The sequence below is a fragment of the Lactuca sativa genome, chromosome 6 (assembly GCF_002870075.4).
Source record: "Lactuca sativa cultivar Salinas chromosome 6, Lsat_Salinas_v11, whole genome shotgun sequence".
NCBI classification, from domain to species: Eukaryota; Viridiplantae; Streptophyta; class Magnoliopsida; order Asterales; family Asteraceae; genus Lactuca; species Lactuca sativa.
The window spans coordinates 164,767,448-164,781,718 of record NC_056628.2 but is presented as its reverse complement, the minus strand read 5'-3'; positions in this window follow the sequence as shown (position 1 = coordinate 164,781,718).

The following is a 14,271-nucleotide window of genomic DNA, read 5'->3' as shown; positions in this document are numbered from 1 at the left end:
CTTGCCTCCTTCACCCTCAGAGAGCTGTGAGAAAACCCTAATCCGTTCTTGAGTGATTTAAGTGTTCTTGTGTGAATTTGTGAAGGCTTGAAGAAGGAGAAGAAGAAAGGAGCAAGGAGAAGAGGTGTAGAGCAAAGATTCAAGGGCAAATCAGAGTTCCTTGAGGTATTCTTCGGATTTCCTTCCCTTTTATGCTTTAAAACCCCATTAGAACTCTTCTAGATCTAGTTTGATGCTTTTCTCAAGCCTTATGATGGTATGGATGCCCTATTAGGTCGAGATATCCTTAGATCTGTTCATTTAGGAGTTGTAGAGTCCGGATCTATTGTCTTTTGTTGATACCTTGTATGAAAACCCTAGATCTAGCCTTCTCTTTATGCTTTTGAGCTATTTTATCCCCATGGATGCATATGGGCACGTAAAGATAGAATCTTTACGTGCTAATCGAGTTAAGGGAGTCCAGATCTATAAGTTTTATGCACTAGATTCAAGCAGAATCGAGTTCTGAGTTGTTGCATGCAAGCGACTCGGTGAGTCGAGTCGAGAGTCCCCAATTTTTCCCTTTTCGAGTGATGCCGAGTAGGACCAGTGAGTGGTAGAGTGGACTCAGCGAGTTTGAGGTTAGACTCAGTAATGGAGGGACTCGACGAGTTGTTCATACAACTCGGCGAGTCCAAGGCAATCTTCTTAGCTCGAAGAACAACTCGTCGAGTTGTTCATATGACTCGGCGAGTCGGATGCAGATTGCCTAAGTTTTGATTCGAAAGGGAACTCGTCGAGCTGATGCCATACTCGACGAGTAGCAGCGAGTAGGGTCGAGAGGTGAGAATAGGGACTCGGCGAGTTGGCGGCCCAACTCGGCGAGTCAGGTCAACTGTGGGTTGACTTTGACCAGGAGAGTTGACTTTGACTAAGGGTAAAAGAGTCATTTTACCCTAGTGCAGTGATTAGCATTGATTGAGTGTGTTTATGGACTTGTAGCCAGGGAGATACCGGAGCAGCAGCAGATAGCTTCCAGAGCCATACACACAGCAGCCAGTTCACGAGGTGAGTTTCCTTCCAGTAGGATCAGTGTCTAAGGCCACAATGCCGGCCCATTTAGTTAGTAGCAGTTCCGGACTTCAGTCCAAAGCAGTAGTTCAGTATGCGTGATGTCTTCGTGATTCAAGCACGTTGTGTGTTAGTTGACATGTGTTATGCCATGCTATGATGAGTAGTTCCGGACTTCGGTCCGATGCAGTCAGTTCCGGACTTCGGTCCGATGCAGTTAGTTCCGGACTTTGGTCCGATGCAGTCAGTTCCGAACTTCGGTCCGATGTAGTCAGTTCCGGACTTCGGTCCGATGTAGTCAGTTCCGGACTTTGGTCTGATGCAGCTAGTTCCGGACTTCGGTCCGATGCAGTGGGCAAGGCCCAATATGTGTTTTATATGTATTGTATGGTATGTGGTAGTTTGGGGGAGCTCACTAAGCTTCATGCTTACAGTTTCAGTTTTGGTTTCAGGTACTTCCGCAAGCAAAGGGAAGAGCTCGGGATGATGGCATCACACACACCACAACTTCAGTTTTCATCCTGGGAGTTGATTCAGTTCTTGATTTTGATATGATATAGATATGATACAGTTTTCCTCACAGTGTTTTTACTATGTTTGAGATACATCACGTATGGTTTTATGATATGATACTCAGATTATGGTTTTTGGTTATATTGAAAAATGAAATTTTTGGGTCGTATTTTTGGGTCGTTTCAAATGAGGAAAGAGGAAAGGTGTTTAGAGTGATTGGAGACCTTTATAGCCATGCAAAGGCTTAAGCGTTTCGACTTTATGGATTAAGTGGCCTTAGAATAGTCAGATCTAAAATTTGAGCTTATGTCTTAACTATTTAAGACCAAAAATCAATAAGAGCATGAAACTGAGACTTACGTTGGGTGTAAATCTCAGAACGCGTCGCGTAAGGGTTTAAGACCCCGATTCTGGATCGCCGGAGTACGCCCCGCATACAAGAGCTGGTACGCACCGCGTACTGCCCTCTGTTGACTTTCGTTGACTTTTAGGGTTTGGTCAACAATTGGACATTTGGACCATTGAAGGGGTAAAATGGTCTTTTCCCCCTTTTGAGAGATTATAGAAAGGGTCTAGTCTAGCTTTTAAGAATCGTGGTTAATTAAAGGTAAAATACTTTATGGGATTAGGCGGAGGCTAGATCAGTATTTCGAGTTCGAGACTTTCTAAGATTTCCCGAGGTGAATCTTCTCACTATAGTTTACCTATAGCGATAATTAGAGTTATGTGACAGAATATCTTGTATGCTTTTGTATGATGTGATTTCTATGTGATTTGTGCTATGTATGATTCAGAGTTTACAGAGTTAAGACCGGAAGGTCCACAGAGTTAGGGCTAGAGGGTCCACAGAGTTATGGGACTGGAGGGTCCCACTAAGACACATTGACCAGAGGGTCATACAGAGTTATAGCCTCGAGTGGCTAATATTTGTTGTATGTGGTATTTTGGGAACCCACTAAACATTTATGCTTACAGTGTTGTGTGTTATGTGTTTCAGATACTAGCGAGGATCGCGGGAAGGCGCCGACATGATCCGTACACACTGACAAATGATTGTATTTTGTGATCTTGGGATATGTTTTATTATAATGACATCTGTTGAACATGGGATTTGAAAATATTAAATGAGTTTTATGTTGTCTGAAAAATGAAAAATGGTTTTAAATTTTCACGTCGTTACAGATTATGTTTTATTACTCCTAGTTGATAGGCATATTGTTTTATTTGAATTATTCTTATCGTGTACTATTGTATTTAGTATAAATACCAATATACTAAATACTTCGGAAATCATTGGAGATTAATTTAATCTATCCTTATAAATATATTAAGTCAAAGCCAGAACTTTATTAATCATATAAGTAAAACACTTCTGTATCAAATCCTAAAAATTTTGTTACTAAAAGCACAACAATTAACAAGCCAAAACTATAAATAACGAAGACCCAATTAAAATTTGGAAGAAAGTAAAAACTCAGATGAATGATCGCAAACCAATGAGTTTCTCTTTTCGTAACATCAAGAGTGATAGAATTTGCAAAGAATCAGAGGCTCCAGTTTTATATAAATCATTTCACCGTAATATCTGGAAAAAAAATCATAGTTTTTTGCAAATAAGTGTCAAATATCAACTTTTAGGGAGCACCTGCAATGTATAAGGTTATTATCCATGGTAGAAAGTGATGTATTTGAAATTAATTCGTTATGTGATTATTTAGGAATAATGCGATATGATCACTGTTTTTTACATGAGAAGAACAAGAAAAAATACGATATGATCAAAGCTAAAAGAGTGGTAATGCGATATGATCAAAGCTAAAACTGTGGTAAAAATATACAAATAAAGATATTTACAGATGGGAATAAGAATACAAATATAGATATATAAAGGGTATAATAGTCAATTTATGAAAATAAGAATTTAAAATGATTATAAAATATTTAAAATTGCTAAAAATAAGGATTTGGACAAATTTGATATTTTAAAAGTTTAAAAATGGCAAATATGATTTTTGGAATTTAAGGTGGGTAAATATGATATTTTGATGTTTAATAAGGGCATATACGAAACTCTCCCTAATAGAAATGTATTTTAAAAGTTTGTACCTCACTTTTATCAAATGAAGATGCTCATCCTTATGTGGGTGCCTGCAAAATTATAATGGAAAGGTCACTACAAGAAAAAAGGGTATTAGTGGCGACAAAAGTCGCCGCTATTGCTCACCCAAGTTGCTGCTAATAGCTTTACCGTTGTGCTCCTAATGGCGAGACCTTCAATTCTCGTTTAGGTTGTGTCGGCTAAAAATCGCTCGATCTAAAATTCGAGTTTTTAGCTGTCTACTGCTACGCTGAAATTTCGAAAAATCATAACTTCCTCATACGAAGTCAGATTTGGGCGTTCTTTTTATCGAACTTCTCGGTTTACCGAATACTATGACTTTCGTTTAGATTACTAAGGCTAAAAAGTAGTTTATCAAAAACTCACTTTTTACGACATTCAGCACCATGACGGTTTTGTCGCGAAACTTCGACATGTCAAAACTTCTTCGTTATAACTTGGATTTTGGTATTCTTTATATCCCGAAATCCTTGTTTCGACCACTACAACTTTATGTAAAGATATCGGGCTTATCTCACACTTTAATTTTGATGCTTATTTTTATTCTTAATTAATTAAGCCCTAATAATTAAGCATAAAACACATAGTTCACATAATATTCACATAACTCCTTTTCATTTCTTCAAAATGAGTTACAAAGGTTAACCTAGACTATCAACTCAATATAAATGCCTAGGCTAGAAACACGAGTGTTACAATTCTCTCCCCCTTAGGATGATTCCGTCCCCGGAATCACATAACACCAAACAACTGCGGGTAGCGACTCATCATGTCACTCTCCGTTTCCCAAGTGAGATTTGGTCCATTCGTATGTTTCCAGTGCACAAGAACTAAATCGACCATCTTGCGTCGTAACTTCATAGTCTTACGGTCAACGATTGTCTCGGGTTCTTCGATCAACCTCTTGTTTTCATCCAACGTTAACTCAAAAATCGGAATTATGTCGGGCACATCTCCTTTGAACTTTCTCAAATAACACACATGAAAGGTGTTATGAATACCCTATAGTTCTTCCGGTAACTCTAGCTTGTAAGCTTGATTCCCGATCCTCTGAAGAACTTTAAATGGTCCAATAAACCTTGGACTCAACTTCCCTCGTTTCCCAAATCTTATAAGTCCCTTCCATGGCGAGACTTTAAGTAAAACCGAATCTCCAATATCGAAGGATATCGGTTGTCTTTTCTTGTCAGCATAACTCTTTTGTCGATCTTGAGCAGCTAACATCCTTTCCCTTATCACTTTCAACTTTTCAGCAGTCTCATGGACTATTTCAGGTCCCATAAACTGCTTTTCCCCAGCTTCCAGCCAACATGATGGCGTTCGACACTTCTCCCCATACAAAGCATGATAAGGTGCCATCTTAATGCTTGAGTGGAAACTATTATTATAGGAGAATTCTACTAAAGGTAAGTGTTCATCCCAGTTACCTTGGAATTCTAGGGGTACATGCTCTCAGCATATCCTCCAATGTTTGAATCGTTCGCTCGCTCTGACCATCAGTTTGCGGATGGTAAGCTGTACTCAAACACAACTTGGTACCCAATTCCTGTTGTAGACTCCTCCAAAACCTTGAGGTAAAACGGCTGTCACGATCGGACACAATCGTTAACGGAACACTGTGAAGCCTCACAATTTCCTTCACGTAAGAATTCGCAAGTTTATCCATAGACCATTTCTCTTTGGCCGCTATGAAATGCGCACTCTTAGTGAAGCGATCAACGACCACCCAAATCATGTCGTGACCGTTCCTTGTTCTGGGTAGTTTAGTCACAAAATCCATGGTGACGTCTTCCCATTTACCCATGGGTACGGGTAAAGGTTCTAAACTCCCATACGGTTTCTGATGTTGTGCCTTAACCCTAGCACAAGTAACACACTTGGCCACATACTTAGCAACATCGAGCTTCATCGTCGGCCACTAATAATAGGGTTTTAGATCCCTATACATTTTCGTACTGTCAGGTTGAATTGAGTACATGGTCTTGTGAGCTTCTTCCATCAGAAGATCTCTTATTCCGCCCGTCTTAGGTACCCAAATTCTATCTTGAAATACCTTCAACCCTTGGTTGTTTGTACCGAACACTAACGTTTTGCCCAAACGTTCTTCCTTTCGGTCATTTTTCTCTAAATCTTCCTCTTGAGCTTTCTTTATACTTTCCACAATTGTCGAGACAACTTCAATTCTCATAGCTCTTGGCCTTTTCTTTTCAAGGTTTACCTTCCGACTGAGAGCATCGGCAACAACATTTGCTTTACCAGGGTGGTAAAGTATCTCACAATCGTAGTCCTTGAGTAACTCTAGCCAGCGTCATTGCCTCATGTTCAATTCCTTCTGATTAAAGAGATATTGGAGACTCTTATGATCAGTGAAAAGTTTACACTTGGTGCCATAAAGATAATGCCTCCATATCTTCAAGGCAAATACTACCGCTGCCAACTCCAGATCATGAGTGGGGTAGTTCTTTTCATGTTCCTTCAATTGCCTCGATGCATACGCGATCACTTTATCCCTTTGGGTCAGAACACAACCTAACCTAACTCCGGATGCATCGCTATAAACTGCAAAGTCATCAACTCCTTCGGGAAATGAAAGAATCGGTGCTTCACACAATCTCTTCTTCAACTTCTCAAAGGCTTCCTTATGCTTCTCATTCCAAGCATAAGTGGCTCCTTTGTGGGTCAAAGCTGTCAATGGAGTAGCAATCGAAGAAAAGCCTTGGATAAACCTTCGGTAATATCCAGATAATCCTAAAAAGCTTCAAATCTCCGTAGGACTTTTTGGTTGTTCCCACTTCATTACAACTTCAATCTTTGCTGGGTCGACCATTATCCCTTCTTGGTTAACCACATGACCTAAAAATTGGACTTCTTGAATCCAAAATTCACACTTGGAGAACTTTGCATACAACTTCTCCTTTTTCAGGACTTCTAGCACTTCACGCAGATGCTTTTCATGCTCCTGCTTGCTTTTCAAATAAATCAAGATATCATCTATGAATACTATCACGGATTTATCTAAGAATGGTTTACAAACCCTATTCATCAAATCCATGAAAGCTGCTGGGGCATTGGTTAGTCCGAACGACATAACCAAAAATTCATAGTGTCCATATCTCGTTCTAAAAGCAGTCTTTTCGATGTCCTGCTCTCTCACCTTTAGTTGATGGTATCCCGACCTAAGATCGATCTTCGAGAAATAGCTCGAACCCTGCAACTGGTCGAACAAGTCATCGATCCTTGGCAACGGGTACTTGTTCTTTATCGTCACTTTGTTCAGCTCTCTGTAATCGATGCACATTCTCATGCTTCTGTCTTTCTTCTTTACAAATAACACAGGGGCTCCCCAGGGTGATGAACTAGGTCGAATGAAACCTTTGTCCAATAACTCCTGAAGTTGTGTCATAAGTTCTTTCATTTCGGTTGGCGCTAGTCGATAAGGTGCTTTCGCTATCGGCGTCGTTCCTGGTAACAAGTCGATACAAAATTCTACTTGTCGATCAGGGGGCAATCCGGGAAGATCTTCGGGAAAGACTTCCGGATAATCACACACCACCGGAATATTCTGCACCTCCTTCTTTTCCATCTTGGCATCGATCACGAATGCTAGATATGATGTACATCCCTTGGCCAAACACTTTTTGGCTTTCATTAGGGAAATGATTCCAGAGTTTACTCTGCGTTTGTCTCCGTACACCATAAATGACTCTCTCCCTGGTGGGTTTACTTTTACTATCTTCTTTCTACATAGTATTTCTGCATCGTTGGCGCTAAGCCAATCCATTCCTAAAACTATGTCGAATCCATTTAACTCGATAGGCAATAATTCCTCTTGGAACTTATTCCCATCCAAGTCAATGAGGATGTTTTTCATACGATAGCTAACAGGTACAAACTTGCCACTAGTAATCTCGACTATTATAGCATTAACTAGCATATCTACAGGCAAAGCTAGCTTTCTACCAAATTCATGCGATATAAAGGAGTAATTGGCTCCAGAATCAAACAAAATTTGGGCAGGCAATTCGTTTACGAGAAAGGTACCTGAAGCGACATCGGCTTCTTCTTTCGCAGCTTCGAGCGTCATCTGGAAGGCTCTCGCCTTCGGCTTTGGTGGTAGATTGGCTTTTGCTGCGTCCTTCTTCTTCGGGTAGTCCCTCAAAATATGCCCTTCTTCATTGCACCCAAAACATATGTTCTTATTGAAGGTGCATTCATTGGCATAATGCCCTGGCTTTCCACATTTGTAACAAGTGACTTCCACGCTGCACTTCCCAGCATGTTTCTGTTGGATAAGGTGTCTAAGTCCATAACTTATTTGGTATATACTTGACCCGACCGGCATGGTCCATTTGGGTTGCATCTCATCCAAACTTTTATGGATAATTTTATGAGAGTTATACACATATGTTTATTAATATATTATAAGTTATAATATATTAATATGAAGTTATGTTATTTAATTAGTTTTAGTCTTAAATTAATTATGAATTAATTTAGAGATTAAAAGGAAGACTAATTAGATTATGGGCTATTGGTTTTATATGGTGTGGGCTAAGACTCATTTGTTAATGGGCTAGGCTTATATGGAAGTCCATGGATGATCCATGGAGCTTTTAACCCATGGATTCTTGGAAAGGAAAAGACATGGGTTATTAGGGTTTCACCCTAACCATGCACACTATATAAGCATGCTTATGGAGCATGAAATGGCAACTAGTGAACTAGTGTGTGTGAGCTTGTGTGTGGCCGAAATTATACAAGTGTGTATACTCTCTCAAAGTTTTCCAAGAGTTTGTGGTGTTTTGTGATTCCATTTGAGGCATTCACACTATTGGTGCTTGGCCCTCAAACTCCTTACAACCAAACTCATCAAAAAGGTATGTAATCTCTTCTAACTCTTTTATGTTGAAATGTTCCCCATGCCATGTTAGATAGGTTATAAACCTTGGAAAATTATTATTTTGCATGTATTTAGACAAACATAGATCCAAGGTTTATTAGGGTTGCATGCACACTTAGGAAGTGTTAGATTGCTCAAAACCCAACAGTTTCTTCCTACACTTGTCACACCAGTTGGCTTCGCTTCCTCCTCCAAACTTTCTCGAACCAGTCTTCGAGAATTTGTTCTTTTTATTGGAACCTGAAGTTCCTTCAAACTTTCTCTTTTTGCCAACTTCAACCTTGCTGGCGGCTCTCCCTTTTATCATATCTTCAACAAACTTGGCAGCCCAGATAGCTGCCTCCAAAGTAAGTGCCTGAAGTACTGGCACCGCATACTCCCATGGTAGTCCCTTTGCGTACCTGTCTATTTTTGCCAACTCATCTGGGACAATACGCAAAGCAAACTCCATTTTGTCTGTGAAGTTATTTGTATATTCGTCGATGGTCATACTCCCCTTCTGCAACGTTAGAAATTGGTTTTCTAACTCAAGTACATTTTGGGCCGAGCAGTACTTGCGCTTGAAGTGCACTAAGACCTCTGCCCAAGTTAATTGCAGTGGCTCATTAGGGCTTAGGGTTTTCCCCAAAGGGCTCCACCAACGAGCAGCACTACCCCTGAACTGACGTACTGCAAACGTAGTTTGTAACTTGCCTTGGCAATCATAAGTCATGAAAGCCAACTCCATTTCTAAGATCCAGTCCATTACTCCGACAGGATCTTCTTTTCCATTGAAGGTCGATGGCTTGCAAGTCATAAAGTCCTTATACTTGCACCCATTTCTCTCCACTCTACCCTCGTGGTTATTCCTCCCAACCACAAGCGGTTCACTATGACCAACCGATTTGCTATTGTTCCCTTCTTCAGATCGATCGTCATTTAGTTCACGTTGTTCAACAGGAACTGAAGGTTCATCCCTGTCGTTCAGCAACATTTGCCTCAATTCCTCCCTCTGTTCAGCCAACATGGCCTGAATCATAGTTCGTACTCCAGCCATAGTGATGGGTTCGGGTGCAGCTCCTACTATAGGCACCTGTTCCACCACTGGAGGTTGAGGTTGTTGGTTTCTGTTTGCATTTCCAGCTCCACTCCAAGTTCTTGCCATTACAATCTATATACCGAATAAGGCGAAATTTAGGTATTTATCCTTGTTAGACATGTCAATTCCCTTATCACTCCGAAACGTTTACATGTTAGTTCTAATCTCGTATTCATACGCTTAGAATCCTACGCACATAAGGTTTCTAGATCCGGTCGGCAACAGACCATAGATCCGAACAAATAATGGCACACATGGCAAACACATAGCATTTAGCACATAAGGGCATTTTAGGCATCTTCCCTAAAATAAACTAGTGCTCGTGTCCAAAATATGGTAGACACTCATCTCACAATCATCACTTAGCATTCAAATAATACATTTTGTTTTCATGGTGGAAATTGGTGAATCGTCATTCACCTACCTTTCAAATATATTATTACTTAGATTACGACATCCCTCTTCTAAGTATAATATATTGTGATTGGGTCCTAGCCTTAATATTACATTTGGGTGTCTTATTAAGGATTCTAAATATCTAATCTAAACTTGCTTTCTTCTTTCAGATGTCTTCCAACACTAATGCTTCAGGCTCTAACCCAACTGGTTCTTTCTCTCTTATGATTCTTTGTGGGAGGGTCATCTTTGATGGTTCCAACTTCACGGATTGGATTAGGAACATCAGGATGGTTACTCGTTATGAGGACAAGGAATATGTCCTCGATAAGGAGTTAAAAGAACTTGATGAGTCTACTGCTACTCCTAAGGAGATCGCTGAATTCAGGACACGTGAGAGAGATGCTACTAAGGTGGCATGTATCATGATGGCCACGATGACAGCCGAGCTCCAAAAGTCTTATGAAGATTACTACCCTTTTGAGATGCACCAGGACCTGATGGAAAGGTACCATCAGAGTGCTCGTCAGGAGCGGTATGAAATAATCTCCTCCATAATAACTACCCGCATGAAGGACGGTGATTCCGTCACGGCTCACATGCAAAAGATGCAAAGGTATGTGGACCGTTTGCTGAAGCTGAATGTTAACATCCCTGAGGAGTTGGCAATTGACATCATTTTGCATTCCTTACCTTCTTGTTATGATCATTTTCATATGACATATCATATGAACAAGGAGGAAGTTACCCTCAGCAAGCTTCAAGGACTCTTGAAGACTGCTGAATCCGGTCTTAAGGGCAAGGCGGTTGTTACCTCTCCTACTTCTACTCCAACATCTACCCCTATTTTAGCTATCGGGCAAGGCAAAGGGAAAAAGAGGAAGCACCCTTCGAAGGGTACCAAGGGAAAGTCTCTTGAAGGCTCCTCATCGAAGACCAAGAGCGGTTCTGTCACTCCTTCTGCCATTCCCAAGGATGCTGAATGCTTTTATTGCCATGAAAAGGAACACTGGAAGGGAAACTGCCCTAAGTACTTGCAGGATCTAAAGGATGGGAAAGTGAAACCCACCCATGCAAGTATCTACACTATATTCTCTAATTACTCAACATATTCTAACTCTTGGGTGCTTGATACAGGATGTGGTATTCACATATGTTCTGATTTGCAGGGCCTAAGAAGAAGTGAGTATGTGGAGCACGGGAAGATAAACTTGATCATGGGGAATAGGAAGGCTTCACCTGTTTCCAAGATTGGAGTTTATACTTTGTTGCTTAATAATGGGTTAAAATTAGATTTGAATAAATGTGTGTACTCGTCTGATATGGCGAGGAATATTATTTCTTTTCATGCTTTGTACAAATAAGGTTTTACCTTTTCGTTTGATAATGAATGTGGTGGTATTAATGCTTTCTATAATAATGTGTTTTATTTTAAAGCGTTACCTTGTGATGGTGTGTATGAAACTGTGTCGATTGTAGAAAACTTAGGAAATAATGTATTGTATATTGATTCTTCTACTAGCCTAGATAAAGCATCATTGTGGCATTGTCGTCTTGGACATGTAAACAAGAAACGCATAGGCCAACTCTAAAAGAGTGGAGTCTTGGAATCATTCGACCTTAAATCGGATGATAGTTGTGAATCTTGTCTACTTGGAAAGATGACAAAATCACCCTTCACTGGAACTTGTGAGAGGGGTGAGGGTTTGTTGGACCTAATACATACTGATGTATGTGGGCCATTCAAAACCGCCACAAGGGATGCTAATCGATATTATGTGACTTTTATTGATGATTTTAGTAGATATGGGTATGTCTACTTAATCAAACATAAGTCAGAAACCTTTGAAAGGTTTAAGGAATTCAAACAGGAAGTAGAAAATCAATTGGGCAAGAACATTAAGATGCTTCGATCCGATCGAGGTGGTGAGTATCTTAGTACCGAGTTCCTTGACTATCTTAAGGAGTGTGGGATTGTCTCACAATTGACTCCTCCCAGGACACCACAGCTGAATGGTGTAGCTGAGAGGCATAATCGAACCTTGTTGGATATGGTTCGCTCTATGATGAGTCGAGTTTCGTTACCAATCTCTTTTTGGGGGTATGCCTTAGAGACTGCCGCCCATATCCTTAATCTAATCCCTACAAAAAAGTTACCAAAACACCTCATGAGATGTGGACTGGGAAGGTTCCCAATTTGGACCACATCAAGATTTGGGGTTGCGAGGCTTTCGTGAGACGTGAGACTCATGATAAGCTCGAACCCCGAAGTGAAAGGTGTATTTTCATCGGCTACCCACAGAAATCCTTCGGTTACCTCTTCTACAGACCAAGTGAGAATGTGGTCTTTGTTGCAAGAAGAAGGGTCTTTCGTGAGAGAGAATTTATAAGCCAAGGAGACAGTGGGAGGCAAATTGATCTTGAAGAAATTCAAGAAGCAATTGGTGAAGGAACCTCAGACACTAGCAATCAACCTGAGGAGGAAACTCCTGTTGAGCAAGCTGACATGTCTGTACCTCCGAGGCGTTCCACACGGGTTAGGAACACACCTTCGTTTTATTATGGCTTCCATATTACTACGGAAAGTGATACGTTTATCAGTGATAGTACACTGGTAAATTTGGATGAACCTAGCAGTGTTAAGGAAGCCATGGCAGGCCCGGAGTCTGCTAAATGGAAGGAGGCTATGGACAGCAAGATACAGTCCATGTATGACAATCAAGTTTGGAACTTGGTTGACAATGTACCAGGCCGTAAAATAGTCGGGTGCAAATGGATCTTCAAGAAGAAGACCGACATGGAAGGAAAAGTGCATACTTATAAGGCTCGACTGGTTGCGAAGGGTTTTACTCAGACTCAAGGTATTGATTATGATGAAACCTTCTCGCCGGTAGCAAAGATTAAGTCTATTAGGGTTATGCTAGCCATTGCAGCATTTCATGATTATGAAATATGGTAAATGGATGTCAAAACCACTTTCCTTAACGGAAAGTTGGCTGAGGATGTGTACATGAATCAGCCAGAGGGTTTTGTCAGTACAGAGTACCCTAATAGAGTATGCAAGCTTGAGAAATCCATTTATGGATTAAAACAAGCATCTCGTAGCTGGAATCTTTGTTTCGATGAGAAGGTAAAAGAGTTTGGCTTATCGAGAAGCGAAGATGAGTCTTGCGTGTATGTCAGAGCTAGTGGGAGTATAGTTAGCTTCTTGGTACTGTATGTGGATGACATACTACTTATAGGAAATGACATCCCAACCTTGCAGGAGGTTAAGTCCTGGCTTGGGAAGTGCTTTGCTATGAAGGACCTAGGGGAGGCTGCCTATATCCTAGGGATAAGGATATTAAGAGAAAGGAGTAAAAGACTAATTGGACTTAGTCAGAGTATTTACTTGGATAAGGTGTTGAAAAGGTTCAACATGGAGAATTCCAAGAAAGGAGATTTACCGATCCAAAGCAATACCAAACTGAGTAAGACTTAGAGTCCGAGTACAGAGGCAGAGATAGCTGAGATGAGCCAACTACCGTATGCTTCCGCTGTTGGCTCGATCATGTATGCTATGACTTGTACCCGCCCTGATGTGGCATTTGCTTTGAGCATGGTCAGCAGGTATCAGGGGAACCTTGGCAAGGCTCATTGGACCGCGGTAAAGAACATTCTCAAGTACCTTCGGAGGACTAAGGATTGGGTCCTTACCCTTGGTGGGAGTGATGACTTGAGAGTATTAGGGTATATTCAGACTGATAGGGATAATTTCCGCTCTCAGTCGGGCTGGATCTTTACCTTAAATGGAGGGGCAATTTCTTGGAAGAGCTCCAAGCAGGAGATGGTGGCTGATTCGACTTGTGAATCGGAGTATATAGCAGCGAGTGAAGCAGCGAAAGAGGCGATATGGCTAAAGAACTTCATCGGAGACCTTGGAGTTGTACCAGCTATTAAGGAACCTATGAAGATTTTCTGTGACAACAATAGTGTGGTTGCCTTAGCCAAGGAACCAAGAGATCATGGCAGATCCCGACACATTGACAGAAAATATCACTTCATAAGACATAAGATTGAAGAAGGACTCCTCGTGGCAAGGAGGATATCGTCGGATGAGAATCCTGCAGATCCCCTTACGAAGGGACTGACGAGGGTTAAGCATTTTCAGCATGCGAGGCGCATCGGGCTGAGGGACGATATTAGTTTTACAGATTAGATAGTTTTTCCTGAAGC